Consider the following 24,078-nt stretch of genomic DNA (forward strand, 5'->3'; position numbering starts at 1 on the left):
GGCCCATACGTTAAACCGCTGGTCGGTCAAGGTTATGGGTGGGCGAGACTGGAATCCAGCTGTTGACCCAGGGCCTGTTCCACTAGACTGGGCAGATTTCCTGATCTTGATTTCCCTGCGGCTCAGCAGAACGGGGTTGTGCTTACTTAGAACTCAGTTTACATTAGGAGCGGTTATGGACAAAGCTGATCATCTGTTAAAGTGGTTTATCAAAAGGAAAAAACAAGGCAGTAACGAATAGTAAAAATAAACAGTCCAACAATAAAAAGGCACTCACAACAAGGTTCTTTCACCCCTGATTTCCTTGTCAGATGACCTTCTTTTTTCACGAGAAAAAGGAAGAAACTTAAAATCTTGGTGAACACTTCCTCCTTCTCCAATATACACAACTCCAGAGACAAACAGACTTGCATGTAACATGGTTTGGTACCTTTTGAAAAATTCCATAACTAAAGAAAGATGTGGGAAACACCCTGGAATTTTAGGTGGCTCCAGTATACTTAGGGCAATGTCTGCAAGTAACCGCTTCCCCCCTCTGAGTCTCAGAGCAAATGATTAGAGGATCCCACAGGTCTTTGGCACCTTCAGGAAAATTCTGAATCAGAGCAACAGCAATTAATATCATGCTGGACATTTACTGAGAGCTGACATCAGGCCAGGCACTTTGGTAATCCTTTTATGTCTTATTTTACGTATTATTTCACCTAATCCTCACACTGGCCCAGGAGGTAGGTACTATTGGTTGTTTTGTTTTTGCGCTGGGTCTTCTCTGCAGCACGTGGGCTCTTCATTGCAGGCTTCTCTCTAGTTGCGGCCAGGTTTAGTTGCCTGGGGCATGTGGGATATTAGTTCCCAGACCAGGGATCGAATCCACATCCCCTGCATTAAGGGTAGATTCTCAACCACTGGACCACTAGGGAAGTCCCAAGGTAGGTACTATTGTTATCTCCAGTTTACAGATGAGGAAACTGAGGCTCAGTAAATGCTGGTGCAGAGTTTGAACCTAGGTCTGATCTCTCAACCACCCCACCATTCTGCAACCCACGATTCACAGAAGATAATAAGAAACGTTCCCAAACTCTGCTGCATGTTTAGAAAAAAAAAATCCCTTCTATCCAAGTCAGATTTTAACCTAGAGGGGTAGTTTTCCACAGCCATAAACCATGATTTGCGTGTATAGAGCCCTGTTATACAAAATAAATGACTTAAAATTGCTGTGTATAATTAAACCTAAACAAAGTTATGAGCTGTGATGAGTATAAATTGTCTATTCTAGAAGCTGAAAGTACCAGGACTAATTTCTTGTGATATAATAAAATAAAATTTTCTTGAGTCCTTTAATCACAAAACAAATGAGCCAGTAACTTTCCCCTCCTCCCACAAGAGAAAATTTATGAGCACAGCTGTTTGGACTCAGCCTAAAATCCTTTCAATTAATTCACAGTCAGGGTTCCATCGTTTGCTGTAATGTTCACTGTTATTCTCAAAGCTGAGTGGAAGGCCTCTTTGTGTGGTACTTACAGACCTAGACCTTGGAACCAGACTGCCTGGCCTGGCTGCATACTAGCCAAATGGACTTGCTCAATTATTTAAACTTTTTGTGCCTCAGTTTCCTCATCTGTAAAATGGAGCTCAAATGAGTATCTTCCTCATGGCATTGTTATGGGGATGAAGTAATTAAATATATCCCAAACCCTTACAGTGATGCTTGGCACATAATAAACACCACATATTATTCGTCAAGTAGAGGATGTGACTACACCTAGAGATTTCTGATTGGCTTTCTGGTCTACCCAAGTGTGATTTACTACCTGTCTTAACAGTTACGAGGCTATCGATCTTTTTTATCAACATGGATTGTGAGCTTTTTAAGGGCAAGAATTCTGATCTAGAATCCTTAGTGTCTAGCTCAGTGATTGAATTTTTTTTTATATATATATATAGACTGTGACAAACCTTTATTGCCTTTACTAACACACATTCTTGCCTTTTACATTATATCACATCTTGAATACATAGGCTTAAAAAAACTATCTGGCTGGTGCTGCACTAGAAAAATAACTATCACTGAGCCCAGTATAATAAAATCATATTTCATGGACCTATTATGTAGAGCTTGAATTTTTTGAATGGGTGAGGCCATACTTTCATAAAGGTTGCATTCAACAAAGATGCCTGTAGCAATTGCCTCAGCTGAAATGCTGACACATATTATTATACTCACGGAAATATTGACCTTAGAACAACTGAAGACAAAGTCAGTGCCTAGCATTGTGCCTAGAAGCACATCGCTTGATTGTGATGCTGGAGAGTTTGGACTGAGTGGCCAGGAGCAACGGCTACTCCAGTTAATCACATGGACGAAACTGATATGGTCCACAGCAGAAGAGAGAAAGGTGGGGGGAGGGGGGAGGCTCACTGGTCAATAAAGCATAGCGAATATTTTCTGAGAATTTTTGTTTTCATAAAGTTTTCTTGACCATTTGAACTCTGAGAATGGAATGTGAATATCCAGAACCCCTGAAGACATTGCAAAACGTATTCTCCATTGCTATGCCAAACTTTTCACATTACTCAAGGCTCACTCATTCATATCTGGATCAGCCTCAGGCTAGGACAAGTTGACGTTTGTTCTGAGAACAGTGGAACTCGTTACACCTTTGGGCAATAATTGCAATCTTCATTTCTATTGAGAGTTTGCTTCGTTGAACGGGCTTCTAGTTAAATATCCTCCTCTAGCTGGGAGGTTGCAAAGGGAGTTGCTGGTCGGTTGCTGTAATTCCTGCCCCAAGAATTGTGCCTGGCACGTGGAAGGTACTTATTCAGTATTCATTGAATGAGAACGAGTGAATGTGTGAGTGAAGGCAATGATTGGACTTACTACTAAGAATCAGGGGAATTTTCCCAACTGTACTCACTTCCAACTGTCCTTATCCAAGTTCATTGTCTTTCTTTTTGGTGGTAAAATATACATAACATAAAATTTACCATTTAACTATTTTTAAGTGTATAGTTGAGTGGCATTAAGTGCATTCACATTATTGTGCAAATATCACCAACCATCCATCTCCAAAATTTTTTTCAGCTTCCCAAACTGAAACTCTGTACCCATTAAACTGTACCTCCCCATTCCTCCCCCTTCCCTAACCCCTGCCCCTAGCAATCATCGTTCCACTTTCTGCCTTTGACTACTTTCTCAATGTGACTACTCTAACAACCTCAAGTGGAATCGTACAGTATTTGTCCTTTGGTGACTGGCTCACGTAACTTAGTATAATAATGTCTTCAAGATGCATTGCTGTTGTAACACGTCACAATGGCCTTCCTTTTCAAGGCTGAAAAATATTCCATTGTATGTGTATATCACATATTGCTGCTTATCCAGTCATCCATCAGTGGACACTTAGGTTGTTTCCACTTTTTGGCTATTGTAAATAATGCTGCCATGAACCTAAGTGTACAAATAACTGTTTGAGTCTCTGCTTTCAATTCTTTTGAATATAAAGCCAGAAGTGGAATTGTTGGATCATGTGGTAATTCTATGTTTAACTTTTTGAGGAATAGCCATACTTTTTTCCACAGCAGAAAACACTCCCACCAATAATGCATAAAGATTATATTTTCTCCACATCCTCACCAGCACATTTTCAATTTTTAAAATAATATCCATCCTAATGGGTGTGAAGTGATATATTACTGTGGTTTTGACTTGCATTTTCCTAATGATTAGGGATGTTGAGCATTTTTTAGGTGCTTCTTAGACGTGTGTACATCTTCTTTGGAGAAACGTCATTTAAGTCCATTGACTACTTATTGTCTTTGAAAACATTATGCCATCACTGTTGATATCTATAAAAATTAAAATTTGAGAGACCCTTATCTTGACTTCAGTTCTGCATTGTATCAGGTAGGGTCAGTTTTTCTAACAGAGGGCAGTGCGTAGAGGTTAACAGGTACTGATGATGATGATGATGATGGTAGAGCTTAATCGAGCACTCATGAAGTGCCAGCCTCTATTAAGTGCTCCACATGTATTAATTAATTCAACCCCCCACTTGAGATATGTACTATTATTATTCCCAATATACAGACAAAGAAACTGAGGAACTAGGTCATTCCGCTAGTCAATGGCAGCTGGAGAGTTGAACCCAGTTTCTGGGGCCGTATGGAAAGTATCTCCTAAAAAAAAAAAAAAAAATCACTTCTCGGGAACTCAATGATTCCCTGAAAGCCACGTCTGTTCTTTTTCCTGAATGAGCTGAGGCTCAGAGAACCCTGGTCCACTTGCAACGTGCCAGTCCAGGGCCTGGCTGAGATGCACCATGTCCACCGTCACAGCACAAGGCAGACCAAATGTGTGAGGCCAAGATCCAAGCTGGCATTTCACAGCCAAAGCTGAGAAACCCAGAGGGTCAAAGCAGGAATGGGGAAGCCAAGGTGTGAAGCCTAAACTGGCAGAGAAACCGGGAGAGTCCTCGAGAGAGGGGCCGACGTGGCAGGAGTAGAAGCAGGTCTAAAGAACCCTGAAGCTGCCCAGAGGGCACTGACAGACACTTCTGTGACTCCTGATGCTGAAGTCTTAAGCTGTCCCAGCTGGGGCCTCATGCGACAGTTTAAACTGTGTTCCTTGGCCTGGGATTTTGTCTACTGTAAAAATAGTATCAGTCAACTCAATTTCAACACTATCCTCTCCGTCATTCACACCTTAGTGTCAACAAGCCTTGGTTCCCACTAAGAGCAGAGGTTGGTAAGGAGAGTGCAGAGACAGCCTAAGAGCTGGAGAGAGGGATAAAGGAGATCAGCTGAGAGCCACGAAGGGAACCGAAGGAGGTGAGGGTGGTGTGTGTGGAGAAGAACTTCACAACTTTGTGTACGTCCAGACCAGAACTTACCAGAACTTAGTGTTTCCTTTTTTTTTTTTTTCCCAGCAAATTAGATGGCTTCACTTGTTCCCAAATTCCTGACATCTGCCCTGCCTGCAGTTTGCATAGAGCGGGGCTTGCTCACCGTCTGCGGCCTTTGACCTTGGTGTTTGCACTACCCCGGTGTGCGTTCACCTGGCTGACTCCAGTGGTCCTTCCAGATTCGGCTCAAGCCTGCTGGAAGCCCCATGATGAGTTAGCAGTCTGGCTCCACTGCCCTCTCACGTGTTCCCACTGTTCCCACTGAACCCAGTACTCATCTCCCCACACGTGACCGTGAGGTCCCAAGGCCAGGGACAAATCTCAGTCTGCCCTGGGTCTCCTGCTCAAAGTCTGGGGGACACTGCCTGAGCCCTTGCAGAGTACAGAATGTAGGAATCGTGCCTCTTCAGGGGCTTGCCACCCACTTGCCTCCTCTTGGCTGGGCTCAGTGAGTCTGCAGATCGATTCCTTCTCTTTCTCTGCAAATGGGCTCTGAGGACGCAGAGGTCCTTGTCAACGACTTCGTCTCCTGAAGCTTGGCACTTCCTCTTTCATGCCTGGTAAGCTCTGAGATGACAGAGGCAGCGGGAGCCTCGCCACATGAAATATACAAATGAAAAGACAATTTTGCTGTATAATTTGATGATTACGTGAAAATACATGAAATACATGAAGAGGCACGATCTCTAAAACTTTTAGATGTGTTACTGGGCTCGCAGCTCTGACTAGCCAACAAAGCACATTTTTATATTTAGTTAAAGAGGAACAGACAAACAGCAGCCTTTGTGGCTTTGTCTACCCCCATGCCACCCTCACTTTTGTAAGTAAATCCAGGAGCAGGGAAGAAAACCATATTGCTCTTTTTCTCTGAAAAAGAATTTATTTTTCAGGCTCCCTGGGTACGCACACTCTGTTAGTTGACTGCTTTTCCAGCCTGACATTTTGCTTCAGGGTTGACATTTAAGAGAAAGCCGCTGGAAAAGAGTGAACCTTGGAAACATTTAGATCTGGCTCTCCATCATCAGTTACTTGAAAGATAATGAGAAATCGCTTACCCATTCTAGGTCTCCATTTCCTTTACTGTAAAAGGAATAGAATGTTCTGGATATGATTTCTCAGATCCCATCTAATCCTATAATCATGATTGTGAGATGAAGATTTCCTCCAACAGGTTGTTTTAAAAACTTGTGGTGCATTTTGGGACTTCCCTGGTGGTCCATTGGTTACGAATCTGCCTTCCAGTGCAGGGGACACAGGTTCGATCCCTGGTCGGGGAATTAAGATCCCACATGCCGTGGGGCAACTAAGCCCGTGCGCCTACTGAGCCTGCGCACTCTAGGGCCCCCCGCGCCACAACTAGAGAGCCTGCACCGCAACTACTGAGCCCACGCACTCTGGAGCCCGTGAAGCACAACTAGAGAGAAGCCCTCACGCTGCAACTAGAGGAGCCCGCGCACCGCAACGAAGAGCCTGAGTACCGATCCCACGTGCCACAACTAAGATCCCGCATGCCAAATTAAAAAAAAAAAAAAAAGTTAACAACTTGTGGTGCATCTAAATGATTACATATCAGGAAGCAAATAAAAAATAAAACTCATAGTGTCAAAGATATTGATTGACACTGGAAAGACATATTTGTTTCTTTTGGGGGAAGAAACACTCTTTCTTCCCTTCTGGAGGGATTGTTACTATGTGGGTTAAAGGTGCGATGGGGACTTTTTCAGCCCTTTTGTCACTATAAAAAAAAACCCTGCATGATATTAACATGTATATGGAGGAAGTGGAACCAAGAGATGGAGAAAGAGCCCCAGTTCATTGTTTGAGCTCCTCAATTCAGCCGTACGTGCAGCAGTAATACTCCTGTGTCTTGCAGTTACATCAGCCAAAAAAACTCCCCTTACTCCCATTTTTTTTTTAATAGCTCAAGCCTATTTAAGATAGGTTTCCTACCGGTCACCGCTGAAATAATACTAATACAGTGTATGCAGCCAAATTTTGTAGAAAAAAGTATTTATGCACAGAATAATATTGGAAGAGTAAACCCCAAAATATTAACAGTTGTTATCATGGGTGATAAGATTAAAGGCTATTTTTTATTTTCTTCTGCTTACTTCTCAGTATTTTTCAAGTGTTCCAAAATTATATATTACTGGTATAATTTTTAGTGTTATTTTAACACATGATCCCCTAAGAAACTGGGGGGACGTTTTTGTGTTATAGAGAATCTTGCCTCCTTGTTTTGGCCCTTTTATCTGAGGTTGGTTTCATACACTATTGATGTTTCTTGTGGAATAGTCACTGCTCAGGCCCTAGGTGGGCAAACTTTCTGTAAAGGGCCAGAGAGCAAATAGTTAAGGCTTTGTAAGCCACATACTCTTCATGGTAACCACTCATCTCTGCCATTATGGCATGAAAGCAGGCCTAGATAATTAATAAATGAATGAGCATGGCTGTGTTCCAATAAAGCTTTATTTAGGAACACTGAAACTCAGATTTTATGTAATGTTCACATGTCACAAGATATTGTTCTTTTTTTAATTACTTTCGACCATTTAGAAATGTAAAAACCAATCTCAGCTCATAAAAATTACAAGACATATGCTGGGCCGTAGTAGGCCTGCAGGATGTACTTTGCTGACCCCCTGCTCTGTAATAGGATTTCTGTCATCACACTAGCTTTTGCTTCAACTTGCATGTCTGTGACATTCTGGGTTGAGTTTCCATTAGGAATGATAGTCCTACCATGTCTGGCATGGTTTTTCAGCAAATCTCAGGGGCTTAGGAGTCGTCGATGATGTTTGTGTCTCTGCAGGCATTAGTGTTCTTTCCCTTTATTGAGATGCATATAGGAATCTTCCTGCTTTTCCACCCTTTATGTTAGAGTCAGAATCCTCACACCTCTGCTCAAGAGAGCAGCCATGTGGCAGTTCTTGGGGTGGTCAAGCCCCACTTTGGAATCTGAGCTTGAAGCTGATGGAACTTTGAAGGATTTTTTTGTCCATGGCTGCCAGACTGGCTTTCTACTCTGTGATGATCCCTAAGTGGAAGAAGTTTATCACTCAGTCAAAAACATTAGGTAAATGATCGGCCAATGGCTATTTAAATTTTTTAAAGAATATTCGAGTTGGAAACATTTTTGAAGTTTCATTTTAAGAAGGAAAAGACAAGTAAAGGGGTTTACACCGATTGCCATCTTGGTGTGTTGAGAATGTTTCCAGCTATAACTAACAACAAATCTAAATTATGGTGAAGAAAATGAGTAAGAGTCTCAGGTCACAGGAAGTCCAGAGGCAGGCATTGTTGGTGTTGAATCCACTGCTCAATCCTGTGACTCTCTCGGTCCTTCTGACATGAAGGCTGTTGAGGCTTTAAGCATCGTGTTCCAATTCAGGGAAGGGAGAAGGGGAAGAGACAGCACCAGCTATAGGTATCCTTCCCAGAAGCCGCCAGCAGACAACCACTTAAGTGACATTCTACAGAATGGTGTCATGTGACTGCCCTGACCAGTGGAAGCTGGGAGAGAAAGCATGAGCTTTTTCAGCCTCTAAGGTGGAGGTAGCAATAGAGACAGGAATTAGGAGGGGGTGGTGGTTGGCATAACATTTATGTGGCACTGAATAAGATTCCTGAAGGCCAGCAAAGCTACTTCACCCTACACCGTGGATCAGACCACTCAAGGAAGCACAGACTTCATCTGTCTGTGCATTGTGGTATCCCCAGCTCCTAGCACACTGAAATCACTTAATAAGTATTTGCAGGATGAATGAATAAATGAACCAATGACAAGACCTCCTGGAAACTCATTGTTGGTATGGTTTATCCTTTTCTGGATAACACACCAACAAAGAACCCTTTGGTTCACTCATGCCTGTCCAATCTTCAAGCATGGTTGAAAGCTGCACCTTGTGACAGGAAGCCCTTACACACAGCTCACCGGCTGTCTCTGCTCATCATTTAAACCCTGCTGAAATCCTACCTGTTCACGGGCATCTTCCTTGACTGTGGAGAGGAGATGCGCTGCTTCCACCCACTTGCCCAGTTCAGAATGAAGCTCGTTTAGTGGCTACCTAGAGCTGGAAATCAGGAGACGTATTACCACAAAGAGGATAGAGATGGGGGGTTGCGGAGGAGCATCACAAAGCTTCATTCAGCCCTTCCTATGTTCCAGATACTACGGGGGGGATTACATATGATTATTCACACTTTATCACTGAGGAAGAGAAAGCGCACACAATTAAGTGTGAGCCTTTGAGAAATGTCATGGGTTAAATAAAACAAGATAAAACAAGGAAAAATTTAAATTACCAAAAGTTGAAAATTGGTAGACGGTGGTTAACAGTGGCAGGTTCCCTGAATGCATTGTCTCTTCTAACCTAACATGACCAGAGGAAAAGAAAACAAGGAAATGGAAAATCAAAGAAGAAACACCACTAGGTAAAAAAAAAATTGCATCACATTTTTAGATGAGGGAAGGTAGATAGAGGAGGGATAACTGAACAGAGAGAAAGCTTCCCCCTTCAATGCCCACTATGAAGAAACCAAGAAGAAGAATAGCTAAAAATAATCTTGATAATATATACTGAATGATTATTATATTCCTGGTACTTCCAGGTGTTTTACATGCATCATCTCATTTAATCCTCACCAAAATCTCACCAAGTAGGTAAGATTATTGTCCCTATTTTACAGATGAGGAAACAGAGGTACAGAGATGTAACAAGATGCTTAGAAACTGGATTAATCAGAGAACAAGAAAGAATTCTTGGAAGTTAAAAATGTAATAATCCAAATAAAACATTCAACACTGCCTGGCCCAGAGTATAATTTTAATCAAGGAACACTTACTTTCCAGTTTCACTTTTCTTTCCCATTATTGTTTTATGATCTACACCTGCATCCAAGACCAAGCACCCTTTATATTATTACAAGCTCTTATTGGACAGAGGATAAGATTTTAGTATCTTGGATGATAACACAAACTCAACTCTAGACCCCTCCTTTGAAGGGAATTGACTGAGGTGAAAAGAAGCCCATCAATTTTCCTACAGTCGTGCAACTACTTAGTAGGTACAACCAAGAATACAGCCCTGGTCCCCTGGCTCCCAACTGAATGCCCCTCCGTCGGTCTTTTCTTGGTTCAGCACTGCAGTGGACATGCGGGGTGGGTCAGCTAGGCCCCTTCTTTCAGGGCATGCCCACCCTCCCTTGTTCTATGATGTCTTAAAGGGAATGCAAATCACAGGGGCCATTAGATCACCTCATTGCTCTGGTCCAGAAGGGGTCAATGAGCCACGAAGAGCCAACTGGAGCCTTCCCTGGGTTTGGAATATGGACATTAGAATAAAGAAGCTACTTTTCACTAGGGTTGCTAGTTGAGGAGAAGGAAAAAAGATCTTTTTCCTATACTCATCTTAGGTACCCCGGCTGGGATCCTATAAATTAGGCAGGCAAAAGACAGATTAAAAGAGAAAAACAAACAGAAGTTTTTTCTCATGTGCATGGCACGTTACATGGGGACACCCAGTGATGGGTAGCCCGAAGAGGTGGCTAGAATTTGGGCTTATATGCCATCTGAGGCTAAACAAAGAAGAGGGGTTTGGGGCTTTTGGACAAGCGAGACACTAGGAGAAGATGACCAGGAAAGCTGTGCTAAACCAGGGTTGTTTAGTAAGGTTGGTTATGCAGATTTAAATCGGTGTCTTCTCCACTGATAAGAGTCAAAAGTCCTTCTCTTCCTACTACAGAAGAGGGAGACCTCTTGACAAATGGAAATTTACTTCAAAAATATAAATTTCCTTTACCAAAAATGCCAACTTGTGCCCTGTTTTTGGAGTTTTTCCTGTGTCTGCTGATTCTCAAAAGTCTATTTTTTTTTTCAATTCTTATTGGAGTATGGTTGATTTACAATGTTGTGTTAGTTTCTTCTGTATGGCGAAGTGAATCAGTTAAACATATACATATATTCACTCTTTTTTAGATTCGTTTTCCATATAGGCCATTACAGAGTATTGAGTAGAGTTCCCTGTGCTATACAGTAGCTCTTTATTAGTTATCAGTTTTATGTATAGTAGTGTGTATATGTCAATCCCAATCTCCCAGTTTATCCCTCCCATCCCCTACGCTTTCCCCTTGGTAACCATAAATTTGTTTTCTACATCTGTGACTCTATTTCTGTTTTGTAAATAAGTTCATTTGTACCTCAAAAGTCTTTCGCTCAAAATAATTTGGGCGTGGCATGTTCTGGTACCCTTTCTTTGTTGGGGAGGATCTGAGGCCAGAGTGGCCACAGCCATCTTACTGTATCAAGTGTGATGGCAGGCCATCCCTGGAGATGGAGACAGAGATAGACGGCCTTGGTAATGCCATTGAGTGTGGCCAAGGGAAGTACCTAGATGACAGCTGTGTGTGCAGCTGGTCTAGAGATCAATCAGTCCAGTTGAGACAGGAAGCTGGAGGATTCCAGAAGGGAGGCCTCCAGGGAGAAAAGTGGAATTGGCTTTGTATTAATGCATTTGAGCTTTTGAAAAGTAATATGGTACCTGGTGGAGCTGATGGCACACTTGGAAAAAAATAAAATATGAGTACATAGGAAACCAAGCAAGTGGACGAAGTGAGGCAATGAACTCCAGGAAGAACAAACAGTTGTACAAGAAGGGAAACATATATTACATCATAATTCTTGGCTCATCGATGGGCAATATTGACATCGTTATAATAAGGTTAGAAAATTGTGACACACCGTGCTAGGGGGATAGGAGGAGATTAAAAATGTGGGAAAGAGTAACAGAAATTTTCATCTCTTGTAGCAGGAAGTCAAAAGATAATGTCTAAAATGATAAACAGTAGAAAAGGTATATTATTTAGAAATATGAAAAGAAATACCAGAAGAACTAGGAAAAGAGTTGAAGTTATAGAGCACAAAGCTTGGGAGTTTTGCTGTTGTTACAAGCTTTTAAAAGCTATGTGGTTTTTAAATTTATGGTTACTGTGGGGAAGGGTGGGGGAGGGATAAACTGGGAGATTGGGATTGACATATACACACTACTATATATAAAATAGATAACTAATAAGAACCTACTGTATAGCACAGGGAACTCTACTTAATGCTCTGTAATGACCTGTATGGAAAAAGAATCTAAAAAAGAGTGGATAGGGGAATTCCCTGGCGGTCCAGTGGTTAGGAGTCTGCACTTTCATTGCCAAGGGCATGAGTTCAATCCCTGGTTGGGGAACTAAGATCCCACGAGCCGCATGGCCACACAGCACAGCCGCCCCCCTCCCCAAAGAAAAAGAAAAGAAAAAGAAAAAAAAGAAATGGAAAATTAAAAAAAATAAAAAAGACTGGATATATGTATAACTGATTCACTTGCTCTACACCTGAAAATAACACAACATTGTAAGTCAGCTATACTCCAATAAAATTTATTTTTAAAAAGCTATGTGGTTTCTAGTTATACATACTTACTATTTTATATATATTATGAATAGAAAATAGAAAATACTTGTACAGTAAATATGTGTATTTATATATAACCATATATACGACTATGTTGTATATATAGTAAATATATATATTCTTACTAAATACATATAAATTTCCAAAAAGTATTTATTTTGGAAAAATGTAACATAATCAGTAGTCCCTCAGAAGCCATAAATGCGAGTGGGGTCATTATCTTACTCTATTATATAAGTCAGCAAATAAGCACAAGAAATAAAGTCCTATGCCTCCCTCAAACACAAGTCTCTGTGAATACAGTAAAACTTAATGATATAGAGGGAAGAAAAGGAAAGGAAAAAAAGTTTTCATTAAAATCAACATCTTTGCAACAAAACAATGCAAAAAGAGGTCTTTACCTCCATGATGGCCCTGGAACTCCACCTAACAGAGAGGTAGCCAGGCTCTGGCCCCACACCCTTTAGCACACCATGTTCATGGGCGGGGCTGAGATCTCAGTCCATAAAAATGTCAACATCTTAAAAATAACAGCTATGAAGTGTGGCCATGAATCTGCGCCAGAGAAAAATGAGGAAAGTTTCCATTTTCCAGGCACTCAGTATTCTCAAGACTTCCTTTCTTGCTGCAGTTCTTGGGACTAACTCCCTCAACCCTTTCCCTTTGATCCCAGCCCTCCAAAGTCCTGCAGGTGATGCACGGGACATTTGTGATGTTCTCAGTTCTGCCCTGAAGGCCAAGAGAATATTCCTGAGTTGTGTGAACCACGAGAGAGGGTTGCTACTTGCCTTTCTGCCCAGGCTGAGCTCCAGAATCACGTGGGGTATGATTTGGGAACTCCTGGTCTGAAGCAGCATCTCTAACTACACCAGGAGGACCTCTTCCACGCACAGGATCACAGGAGAGCAAAAGATCTGAGTAAGAATTGGGATCCGGGCTTCCCTGGTGGCGCAGTGGTTGAGAGTCCACCTGCCGATGCAGGGGACACGGGCTCGTGCCCCGGTCCGGGAGGTTTGCACATGCCACGGAGCGGCTGGGCCCGTGAGCCATGGCCGCTGAGCCTGTGCGTCCGGAGCCTGTGCTCCGCAACGGAGAGGCCACAACAGTGAGAGGCCCACATACTGCAAAAAATAAAAAAAATTAAAATTAAAAAAAGAAGTGGGATCCCCCCTGTGGAGTGTCGTTTATATGATGTGTAAGGGAGGACCTCGTGGTTTTGAGTGACTTAGTCCTAATTGGAGTTATCACTCAATGAATGTTACCGAGTTTTAGTATAAACAAATCCAGTGTTTTACATTTGGAAGCCTTTCTTGACTCCCAACAGCTCGGATTTTGCTGCTAGGTCTAAAGGAACTGGCTTAAATTTAAGGCCAAAAATGAGGGTAGTATGAGGACACAAGGCTCCAGAAATACTTAATCTCCTCCCAGATACGGTCTCTCCAATCTGCATGTCACTGGTCTCATGCTTGGCCCCTTTAGGAGCATTGTCAGTGACTCAACAATTACACATACTATCTTGAAATTATTATCTTGAAAAGTAAAAATAAAAACAGTTATGCATAAATAATCACAATATTTAAGTTGGTTCAACATACTACAAAGCAAGGTTCAAAGACACCCAGATCCCTGATCCTTCAGGGAGGTGAAGTCGCCCAGTCAGCCATCTCCCTGTCCCCATACCTCTTCCCCTCTCCCTCTTTGTTTTTCAGCTTTATTGAGATATAATTGACACATACCATTGTGTAAGTGTAAGGCGTACAGCATGTTGATTTGGTACATTTATATATTGCAGTGGATCACCACCATAGCATTAGCTAACATGTCTATCACTCACATAATGGCCATTTCTTTTTCGTGGTGGAGAACGCCATCTCCCCGCTTTGCTCACTTAATTGAATCTCTCATCCTACTTCTTTCCCACCTTCCGCATGTCCTCTTTATCCCTGTGAAGAACTAAAGAGAAATTTTAAATTAGGTCATTGCTTTCCTGCCCATTTACAGGTCAGGGTATTTCTCAGCAGTTCACATTTCAGACACGTTTAGGCTGGAAGAGACATTGGTCCCAGGTAGAGACCGAGAATGGTTGGCAGCCATCTCCTGAATGAATTCTGAATGAAGACAGTGTAGAACCCAAGTTTCACATGGTTTTTACTCTACGGCTGGCAGCTTGAACTTCTGGAAAGCATGTCCACGCCCATTCTGGCTCCTACAGGGCAGCAAGTTCACTTTCACCTGCTCTGCAGCCACGATGCTACGGGTTCCACCTTGACCATTTGCTGTGTGCCCCGGGAGCAGCTTAGGCAAACAGAGGAGATGGGTAGGCGGGGCAGGAAAGGGCCCTAATCACCCCCGACTAAAAACACAGGGTAAAGATGGTTTTATAGCAGGTAGCAGGGGCAGCGACAGTCTCACCCTGCAGGGCCCACAGGAAAACAGAGAGGAACTGAGTTCACCACCCTGGGTACTCACTGCCTCTAACTGGTTTGCTTTGAAGCAAAGTCTCATAAAACACTTCAGCAGCCACTCAGACAGAAGCAACAGAAATCATGGAATAAGCGTTATCCTGTCCTGTTGCTGGGTACCCTTGGAGTCAAGCATGGAAAATTTTTTCTTTTCTTCTTTCTTTGCTTCCTTAAAGAAAATAATAATAACAGACAGCTGTCAGTGACCACAGAAATTCAGCTTTGCTTTACTGGGTTGATTTGAGGCTTGTTATTGCAAACTGGGCTCGCCCCCTGCAGTCTTTCTTCTGCCTCCAGTTCCTAGGGCTGCCCTCTGTGTACAAAGACAAAACGCAAGACATCAGTGTGCACAGGCAGAAATGTATTCTAAAGCCCTCCTTAAAAAAATTTTTTTTTGAAGAGCTTTCCTCCAAACCGCTACAAATGAAAGGGTTGAAATTTAGAACTGCTGCGATTGTTCCAACTACAGTTTGAGGATTTTCTGGTGGGAATTCACTTGGGCAACTTGAAGGTCATATATCCACCACCAAACGTAGGATAGATAGCTAGTGGGAAGCAGCCGCATAGCACAGGGAGATCAGCTCGGTGCTGTGTGACCGCCTGGAGGGGTGGGATAGGAGGGTGGGAGGGAGATGCAAGAGGGAAGAGATATGGGGATACATGTATATGTATCGCTGATTCAATTATACTCCAATAAAGATGTTAAAAAAAAAGAAGTACATCTAAAAAAAAACTTGAAGGTCAGAGGCAAATGGGAGGCCTCTGTCATTTACAGGCATCTTGAATGTAAACAGGGAGAGTCTGAGAATCACTCAGCTCGCCATGTGGTTAGTTTCCTGGGAGAGCCGCATGGACTTTCAACTTCTTGATCTCTGCTGATTAAGAAGAGGAAAAGGAAGGAGAGAGTCAAGGTGCACCATCCAGGGGAGGGAGCTGGGTGGGGACCTGGTGTGGGTGTCCCCTCCCCCTTCCCCAGTCAAGTTTACAAAAGCGCAGTATCTCCAGGGAACAGACTGAGGCGTCCGTGTGGAAAAGGAGGGGACCAGGCAAATCAAGTCCATAACCAGTGCTGGTCATTAGGACACCGCCTGGCTTTCTGCCCCTCTGGCTGCACACTTGAATCACCCTGGGTACAAAGTGATGAATGTGAGGGATGGAGAAGGTCCTGAGGGGTCAAAAGGACTTGCCCACTGATGAAAGGTATTTTGTTCCCCTGCTCTTTGGTTGTCTGGGTTAATCCTCAGCATTGCCGTCCAGTATCAAGGGAACCCCACTGGGCAGCAGTAGTTCCTTGGATTCAGAGAAACCAGATTTAAATGCTGTGTTATTTCAGTTATCCTGAAAGGACTGGAACTCTACCTTACAAGGTCTTTTAGTTTAAGTCCTTCCCAAGTTGGAATCACCCAAGGGACTTTGGAAAACCAAAACCAGATTCCAGACCACCAGCCCCAGAGATTCTAAGATGGAGGTTGGAATGGGGCTGAGGTTTCTGTGGTTTAAAGTTTCCAGGTGATTCTGACAGGAAAATTCTCTGTTTAGAAAGTGGGCTAAAGCTTGGATATAGTTTATTTTCCTACGGGTTATTTTTCAGGCATTACTAGGTTAGTAGCCAGAAGTGGGTAACTGTCAATCAGGTGACTACTTCTATTAAGCTGGCCAACATTTATGAGATGATCGTATAAACTGATTAACAAAGATGTGCACACACACTGGGCATGTAAAGGAGGATGAACAGACCGGGGAAATCCAGTCTCACTGCGTCACTTGGCTGTCACTCCCTCCAAGGGTTATAATCTATCTTCAGGACAACAGTGAACGTCATAAATAAAAATCATAAATTTTGTTGTTGTTGGTTAGAAGTTACAGGCATAACATACAATAAATAAGAGAGTGTCTTCAAAAAGAAGATGTTATTGGGCTTCCCTGGTGGCGCAGTGTTTGAGAGTCCGCCTGCCGATGCAGGCGACACGGGTTCGTGCCCCGGTCTGGGAAGATCCCATGTGCCGCGGAGCGGCTGGGCCCGTGAGCCATGGCCGCTGAGCCTGCGTGTCCGGAGCCTGTGCTCTGCAACGGGAGAGGCCACAACAGTGAGAGGCCCACGTAAAAGCAAAAAAAAAAAAAAAAGAAGATGTTATTAAGATTTATAAGTTGGGGTATGGCATCTGGGTATAAGTTTGTTCCCATAAATAAAAAGCATTTTTGTGTAGAAGATTTTTTTTTTTGCGGTACGCGGGCCTCTCACTGCTGTGGCCTCTCCCGTTGCGGAGCACAGGCTCCAGACGCGCAGGCTCAGTAATTGTGGCTCACGGGCCCAGTTGCTCCGCGGCATGTGGGACCTTCCCAGACCAGGGCTCAAACCCGTGTCCCCTACATTGGCAGGCAGACTCTCAACCACTGCGCCACCAGGGAAGCCTTACCACAATTTTTAAAAATTAGAACAAAATCAATATAATTTTATTAGTTATGCTTCGGGGGGGTGTTAAAGAGACCCAGTCTCCTTCCCTATTGTGCAAACAGAGGAGCGTGGACCACCACAATGGCCAACTTTAAGATCAGGATGAATTAGGACAAGCGAATTTCTTTTTAACAGAAGCGTATGTTTGATTGTTTAGGAATGTCTCTCGCCTGAATTTTCACATTATCTAAGCGAGTTTTCAAAAAACGTACATACAAATATAAATATTCCAGTGTGCCCCCAAACCCAGGCAGGTATTGCCCCTTACAAGCCCACTCTAGCAGCGTGTGACTTTTTGGACTTTATAGGGGCCGCATCCCGGGCGCAGCATCACAGGAGGGTAGAGCTGGGAGACCAGGTTGGGGTAATACCACCTTTCTTCTCCAGCTTCTCTCAGTCACCGTCTCCAGCCAATGCAGCAGAAGCTCCTGTAAGTGACTCGTGAGCAGGATAAGCAGCTGCTCAGGTTGCTCTGTGCCCGCACCTGGCCCTCCAGCCCGGAGAACACCCCCAGCACTTCCGCCCCCATCGGCTGAGTTGAGTTACACGTTTCCCAAGCGTTGGTGTTGTCTGTTTCCCACCAATTGCAACTGATTATCACAAATGTATAATGAAAAGTTTACATAGCCCTCTGAAGATGCGATTACAAGAAGAGAGTTGCTTCTATGAAAACGAAGTTGGAGGCTATTGGCTAAACAAATTAATTAATCAAAAGCCTATTAATTAGGGATGAACAAGATAATGATGGAAGAAGATGGGGGTGGGTAGGGAGAGTCCAACAAATCTATTCAGATACCACTTAAAGAAGAAAGAGCCTGAAAAATCACAGCCTGAAAAAACTGCATTTCAGGTGTGGTTATTTAAGAACAGTGACATAACAGTCGCCCAGGCAGACCCGTGGGCAAAGCAAAGGCCTTGGTCTCACATCGAGAGATGGGGGAATGAATGGACATGTACATACTTTAGTTAAGGTAAGATGTGGAAGCTATGCATGTATCATTTTTTCAGTTCCCTGCGCTAACCAGCTTTTCCAATAACTGGCTATTCTTGTGGTTCTAGGACACTTCTCCTGCCTTGTTCTCTCCAGACCTATAGTTTAGTTTTTCCAACGACTAACTATTGGGTTAAAAAAGCCAACCAGCTACTGGGTGGAAGGGGGGTGGATGGTAGTAGTATCTGCCCTTCCACAACCAGGCGGAGGGACATCCATCCAGGTGTAGCTCCTCCCAGCGGCCGGGCTGTGGGCAGTTCCCTCCCCCATGTCTCAGTTTCCTCATCGGTGGAATGGGGCAGGAACAGCCCTCACTTCACAGTGTCCTTGCGAAAATAAATGAGAGGGTGTAAGTGAAGTGTTTCGTGGTGTCTGGCATGCAGTGACGTAACCAACAGCAATGTATTTTCCACAGCTCTGGAGGCCAGAAGTTCAAGATCAGGGGTCGGCAGCGTGGGTTTCTCCTGAGGCTTCTGTCCCTAGCTTGCAGGTGCCGCCTTCTTGCTGTGTCCTTACACGGTCTTTCCTCTGGTGCCCCCCCTGGTGTCTCTCTATGGGTCCAAATTTCCTCTTCTTATGAGGTTACTGACTGGTAGCCTTGGGTTAGGGCTGGCCCCATGGCCTCATTTTAACTTAACCACCTCTTTAAGTGCTCTGTGTCTAAATACAGTCAAATACTTGGGGTTAGAACATCAACAGTGAATTTGGGGGGGTTGGAACCCAATTCAGCCCATAACACTTTTCTTTCACCCTCCCAAATACATTTCCATCTCTCCCACAAGGATGTGAGTCCCCCAGGGGCAGGGACTTGGTCTCTCCTTGCTGAATCTCAAGTGCCTGGAATAGGGCCTGGCACACACACAGTAGGCATGCAACACATATCTGTTGAACGGCTAAATTCAGAATTAATCAAAGGGACCCAGGTTCTTCTCATAAGAAGTTCTCTCTCTGGGGTTAACTCACTCTCCTTAGAGGTAAGTACTAAGTTGAAGTTCCAGTTTCTACCAGGGCTGTTTCTCCCTCCTTGAGGGCGTGCTCTCTCTTTTCTCCCTTACAAGATGGCAGGTTCAGGGAGGCTCCAGGCGCCCAGGGGTCTCTGTGCCCCCTCCTCCATGTTCTCACAGTCTCCTCGGCAGGCAGACTGGTTGATGTCCTGACGCCAGAGCCCCCCACCCCCTCACGTCCAGCCCTGCCTGGGGTTTGGGAGCGGGGCTGGTGTGCATCAGCCCCGGTCCTGGTCCCTGCCTCTTGCCCTCCCGTCCTGCTCGGCCGCTGACCCACTGCTCCAGTGCTCCTGTGCCCTCCCACCATGGGATTGCACGTCCATGTCTCAGGGTTTGGGGCACTATTACCCTCCTATCTGGATGCTTCTTTCACCCTCCTGCTGGGAAGTGGGGTCCTGGTGGGAGGGCGGACGCACGAGTGCCTCCGGCCCAGAGAGTCAGCACGCTCAGCTATTCCTAATTCGGCCGATGGAGGTTGGCTGTGGCCTGAGGCCTACATGAGGCCTCCTCTGAGCAGCATTCGTCTTTGTCCCAGGCTGCCCCTGGGGAAGCCAGGAACCAGCTTTCTGCTCGGGGATTTCCTGCCCCACTTCTCTCCCCTAACTTGGTGTTTCTAACTTGTCCTCATCCCCATGGGATTCTGATCCCAAGAAGCAGCAAAGTCTCTCTCCTTCCTCTTCTGGTCTGCTGGGACTTCTCTTACCATCAGCCTTCTTCCCTATTTTGGTCTCAGGGCTACTCTTTTTTTTCTCCTGGAGGCAAGGCTGCCAGAGGAAGGAGAAGGAAAAGGAGAAACAACCCAGGGAACCAAGAGGAAAATTCATCAGCCGGTATTTCAAAAACAGCTTCCTCATTACACCATAATGATAGAAAATTTTCCTCTCCTAGTTGCTGAGGGAGAAGTCAGCAAGCCAGGGGTCACGGGAGCCCTGTCTCTGTCTGGAAAACTCTGTGTCTTTCTCCTTGCACCCTGGAAAGCACTGTGGGCAGCTCGGCCAGGAGACCAGGCACTACCAGCCATTCTGACCACCCAAGCGTAACTATGGGGAAACCATGGACGCCCCCCACTCCCCACACTTGGAAGGACCAGCCGCTGGCCGCCCTGACCCTCAGTAACAGAGTCCCAGAGTGAGGAGTGGAATTCCAACACGTACCATCGTGTGCTTAACCGAGGAGGGGAAAGCCATCTAACCCAGGTCTTTCCCTTTCAGCCAACGATCAAAAGTAGATTCTGTGTGAAGCTTCAAAAACTGTAGACAGTAAAGAGCCATCCCGGACCCCATCCTGCTCTAGACTCCTCTCCCCACCCCTGTCCCCGTTAGAAGCTGCTGGTTTATTCCTGTGGTCAGGACAAGCTGTCTCTCCAGATTTTCTAGGGCATTCCCCGCCCCCAGCCTTCTGGCAAGTGTCCCACTGAAAGAAAACTGAGAAGTAATTCTGTAACGTCGTCTGTAGAATTTCCTCTTTGAGGGCTGACTGTTGGTAGGCAGTTACAATACCAGGAGGGGCTCTGGGCACTGTTCAGAGCTTCTCGAGTGTTCCAGCCTAACTTCTGGAGCCTGGAAAGGCTGTGGGAGTTGTGTTGGCTGGCATTTCCAGATGGGCATTGCCATTATGCCATAAGATGTCTGCAAAACAGGCCAGAACATGGGGCTTCCCTGGTGGCGCAGTGGTTGAGAATCTGCCTGCTAATGCAGGGGACACGGGTTCAAGCCCTGGTCTGGGAGGATCCCACATGCCGCGGAGCAGCTAGGCCCGTGAGCCACAACTACTGAGCCTGCACGTCTGGAGCCTGTGCTCTGCAACAAGAGAGGCTGCGATAGTGAGAGGCCCGTGCCCCGCGATGAAGAGTGGCCCCCGCTTGCCACAACTTGAGAAAGCCCTCCCACAGAAACGAAGACCCAACACAGCAAAAATAAATAAATTAATTAAAAACAAAAGTACCAATGCCACCGTGGATGTGAGGATTAAATTAGTCAATGCTTTAAAAAAAAAAACAGGGCAGAACATACAGTAACCAGCTATGAGAAAGCATCGCTAGGGGGATCATCTATAGTTTAAGTATGGCTTAATGATTCTCTTGTGATGGCAGAATGCATTTGTAAATTTAGGTAATACTGTAGCCCACAAAATACTGGGCATGTGGCAAGGAAAGCTGACATTCTTGGCCACACCTTGTGCCCTCGCTGTTGAGAGGATGCTTATTGGTGTTACCCGGGATGTGACACAGAATTTCCATACAAGTGTTAAGAGAGAAGAGGTCCTGCCAACCCAGGTGGTCTGGAGCACAGAGAAGAAGACTAGACTAAAATAGAGTCTGTCTTCTGGGCACACTGGTTGCCATCAGACCTTCAGTTTGATTTATGACAGGACCCCACTGAATAACCTGTGCAAGTTATTGTTTATTTAAGTATGCAAACTATTCAGGACTCTTGCAGCTGGAGGTGAAGAAGTCATGACTAAAACTGCCGTTAACAAGAAAGGGAATTCATGGCTCACGTTACGAACATATCTGGGTTGTTTCTGGTTTTAGACATGGCTGAGTCTGGTGTTTAAATCATGTCATCATCATCCTTTCTTTTTTATCTAATGATTTTTTTCTGTTCTCAATGTTATAGATTTCTTCTCTTATCTTAATTATATCCTATACTACAAATTTGGAAAATGATCAGTGTCACCTGGTTTGCAGGACTTCTTTCATTAGATAAAAGTCAATGAAACCAGCACCCAGATCTTTGTTTCTAAATAAACATTCTCCAGAAAAAGGAACCAGGATGCCTTAGAGGAATGGCAGGGGTGGGGAAAATACAAGATGAATCTGAAGCATCTTTAGTACCAGAAAGTAAGGAAGTACACACACACAAAAAAGATAGGGGTATGTCAAAGGGACAAAGGAGCCAATCAGAAAGAGCTCCCAATGACCAGAGCTGGGACAACCTGAACAACAGATTAGGGCATGTTAAGCAGGCAATACAATAAGCAGTCACTATAATTATAAATATTAACATTTGAAAGCACATGGAAGCAACTTAGACTTTAGAAAACAAGACATCAAACTGTAAATCCATCTATGTAAAATTTGCATAGGATAAATAGTGAAAGGTCATAAAACATCCAAAATGTCAAGAGGGGTGATGTTGGTGATGGAATCCCTTCTTAGTTTCCACAATACTGTATTACTTTTACGTAATTCTTAGGAAGATTAAATTCATAATGCAAATCATCACTCTCTAATTGCTTTTAAGACTATAGATGTTCTTGCCTGAGATTTGCTTCAAGACCTGCTTATCTATAATCCGTCTGTGCTGCAGACTTTGAAATATACATTTATGTTGTGTCTGATGACATGTCAAGCAACTCCAGAAAGAAAAGGGAACCTTTCTACACTGTTGGTGGGAATATAAGATGGTGCAGCCACTACGGAAAACAGTACGGAGGTTCCTCAAAAAACCAATAACAGAGTTGCCATATGATATAGCAATCCCACTCCTGGGCATATATCTGGACAAAACTATAATTCGAAAAGATACATGCACCCAAATGTTCATTGCAGCACTATTCACAATAGCTGAGACATGGAAACAACCTAAATGTCCATCAACAGAAGAATGGGGATAAAGAAGATGTGGTACATGCATACAATGGAATACTACCCAGCCATAAAAAGAATGAAACAACGCCATTAGCAGCAACATGGATGGACCTATAGATTATTATACTAAGTGAAATAAGTCAGAAAGAGAAAGACAAATACCATATGATATCACTTATATGTGGAATCTGAAATATGACACAAGGGAATTCCCTGGCGGTCCAGTGGTTAAGACTGTGCTTCCACTGTAGGGTGCATGGGTTTGATCCCTGGTCAGGGAACTAAGATCCTGCATGTCACATGGTGTAGCCAAAAAATATATACACATGACACAAATGAACTTATCTACGAAACAGACTCACAGACATAGAGAACAGACTTGTGGTTGCCGGGGGAGGGGGGGTCAGGGGAGGGATGGACTGAGAGTCTGGGATTAGCAGATGCAAACTATTATATATAGAATGGATAAACAACAAGGTCCTACTGTATAGCACAGGGAATTACATTCAATATCCTATAATAAACCATAATGGAAAAGAATATAAAAAAGAATACACACACACACACACACACACGTATAACTGAATCACTTTGCTGTATACCAGAAACTAACACAGCATTGTAAGTTGACTATACCTTAATAAAATGAATTAAAAAAAAAAGGAAACTCCAGAAGGATTTAGTATTGCCTCTGCAACCCGATGGCCATCTTTGTCATTGGACAGATGGACACTCCTTGACTTTGAGGGTGTAGTTTCTCATCATAAATCATCTTTGGGAGTGAAGGCAAACATGCGACAGGAGTAAGGAGGGCAGCTGAACTGAACCAGGCTCCAGAAGCCTCGGGTCGGGGTAGGGGATGTGAGCTGAGATTGTCTCCCACGTGAGACAAGCATGGTTAGGGCTTGCCAGGCACGGTAGGGAAAGTTCCTTCCACATCCCCCAGGGAGAAGCCTGACGGTGAGGTTTTCCCTTTTATGTCAAATGTCAAGAAATAAATCCCACATAAAATATCTTGTTGACGTTAGTACCTGAGGGGAAATCAAGTTCAGCCCACGATGTGAACGGGAACGCACCATAAATAACACACAACTTAGGGACTTTGGGGCGTGGCCAGCCTGAGTTTTCCCCTGCATTGGAATTGCTAGAGAGTCTGGCTTCAGCACACCACAGGAAGTGCAGACAAACACTGAGAAAATCTACTGGGACAAAGG

Source organism: Mesoplodon mirus, assembly GCF_964341445.2.
Source record: "Mesoplodon mirus genome assembly, chromosome: 5".
In the NCBI taxonomy this organism is placed as follows: domain Eukaryota; kingdom Metazoa; phylum Chordata; class Mammalia; order Artiodactyla; family Ziphiidae; genus Mesoplodon; species Mesoplodon mirus.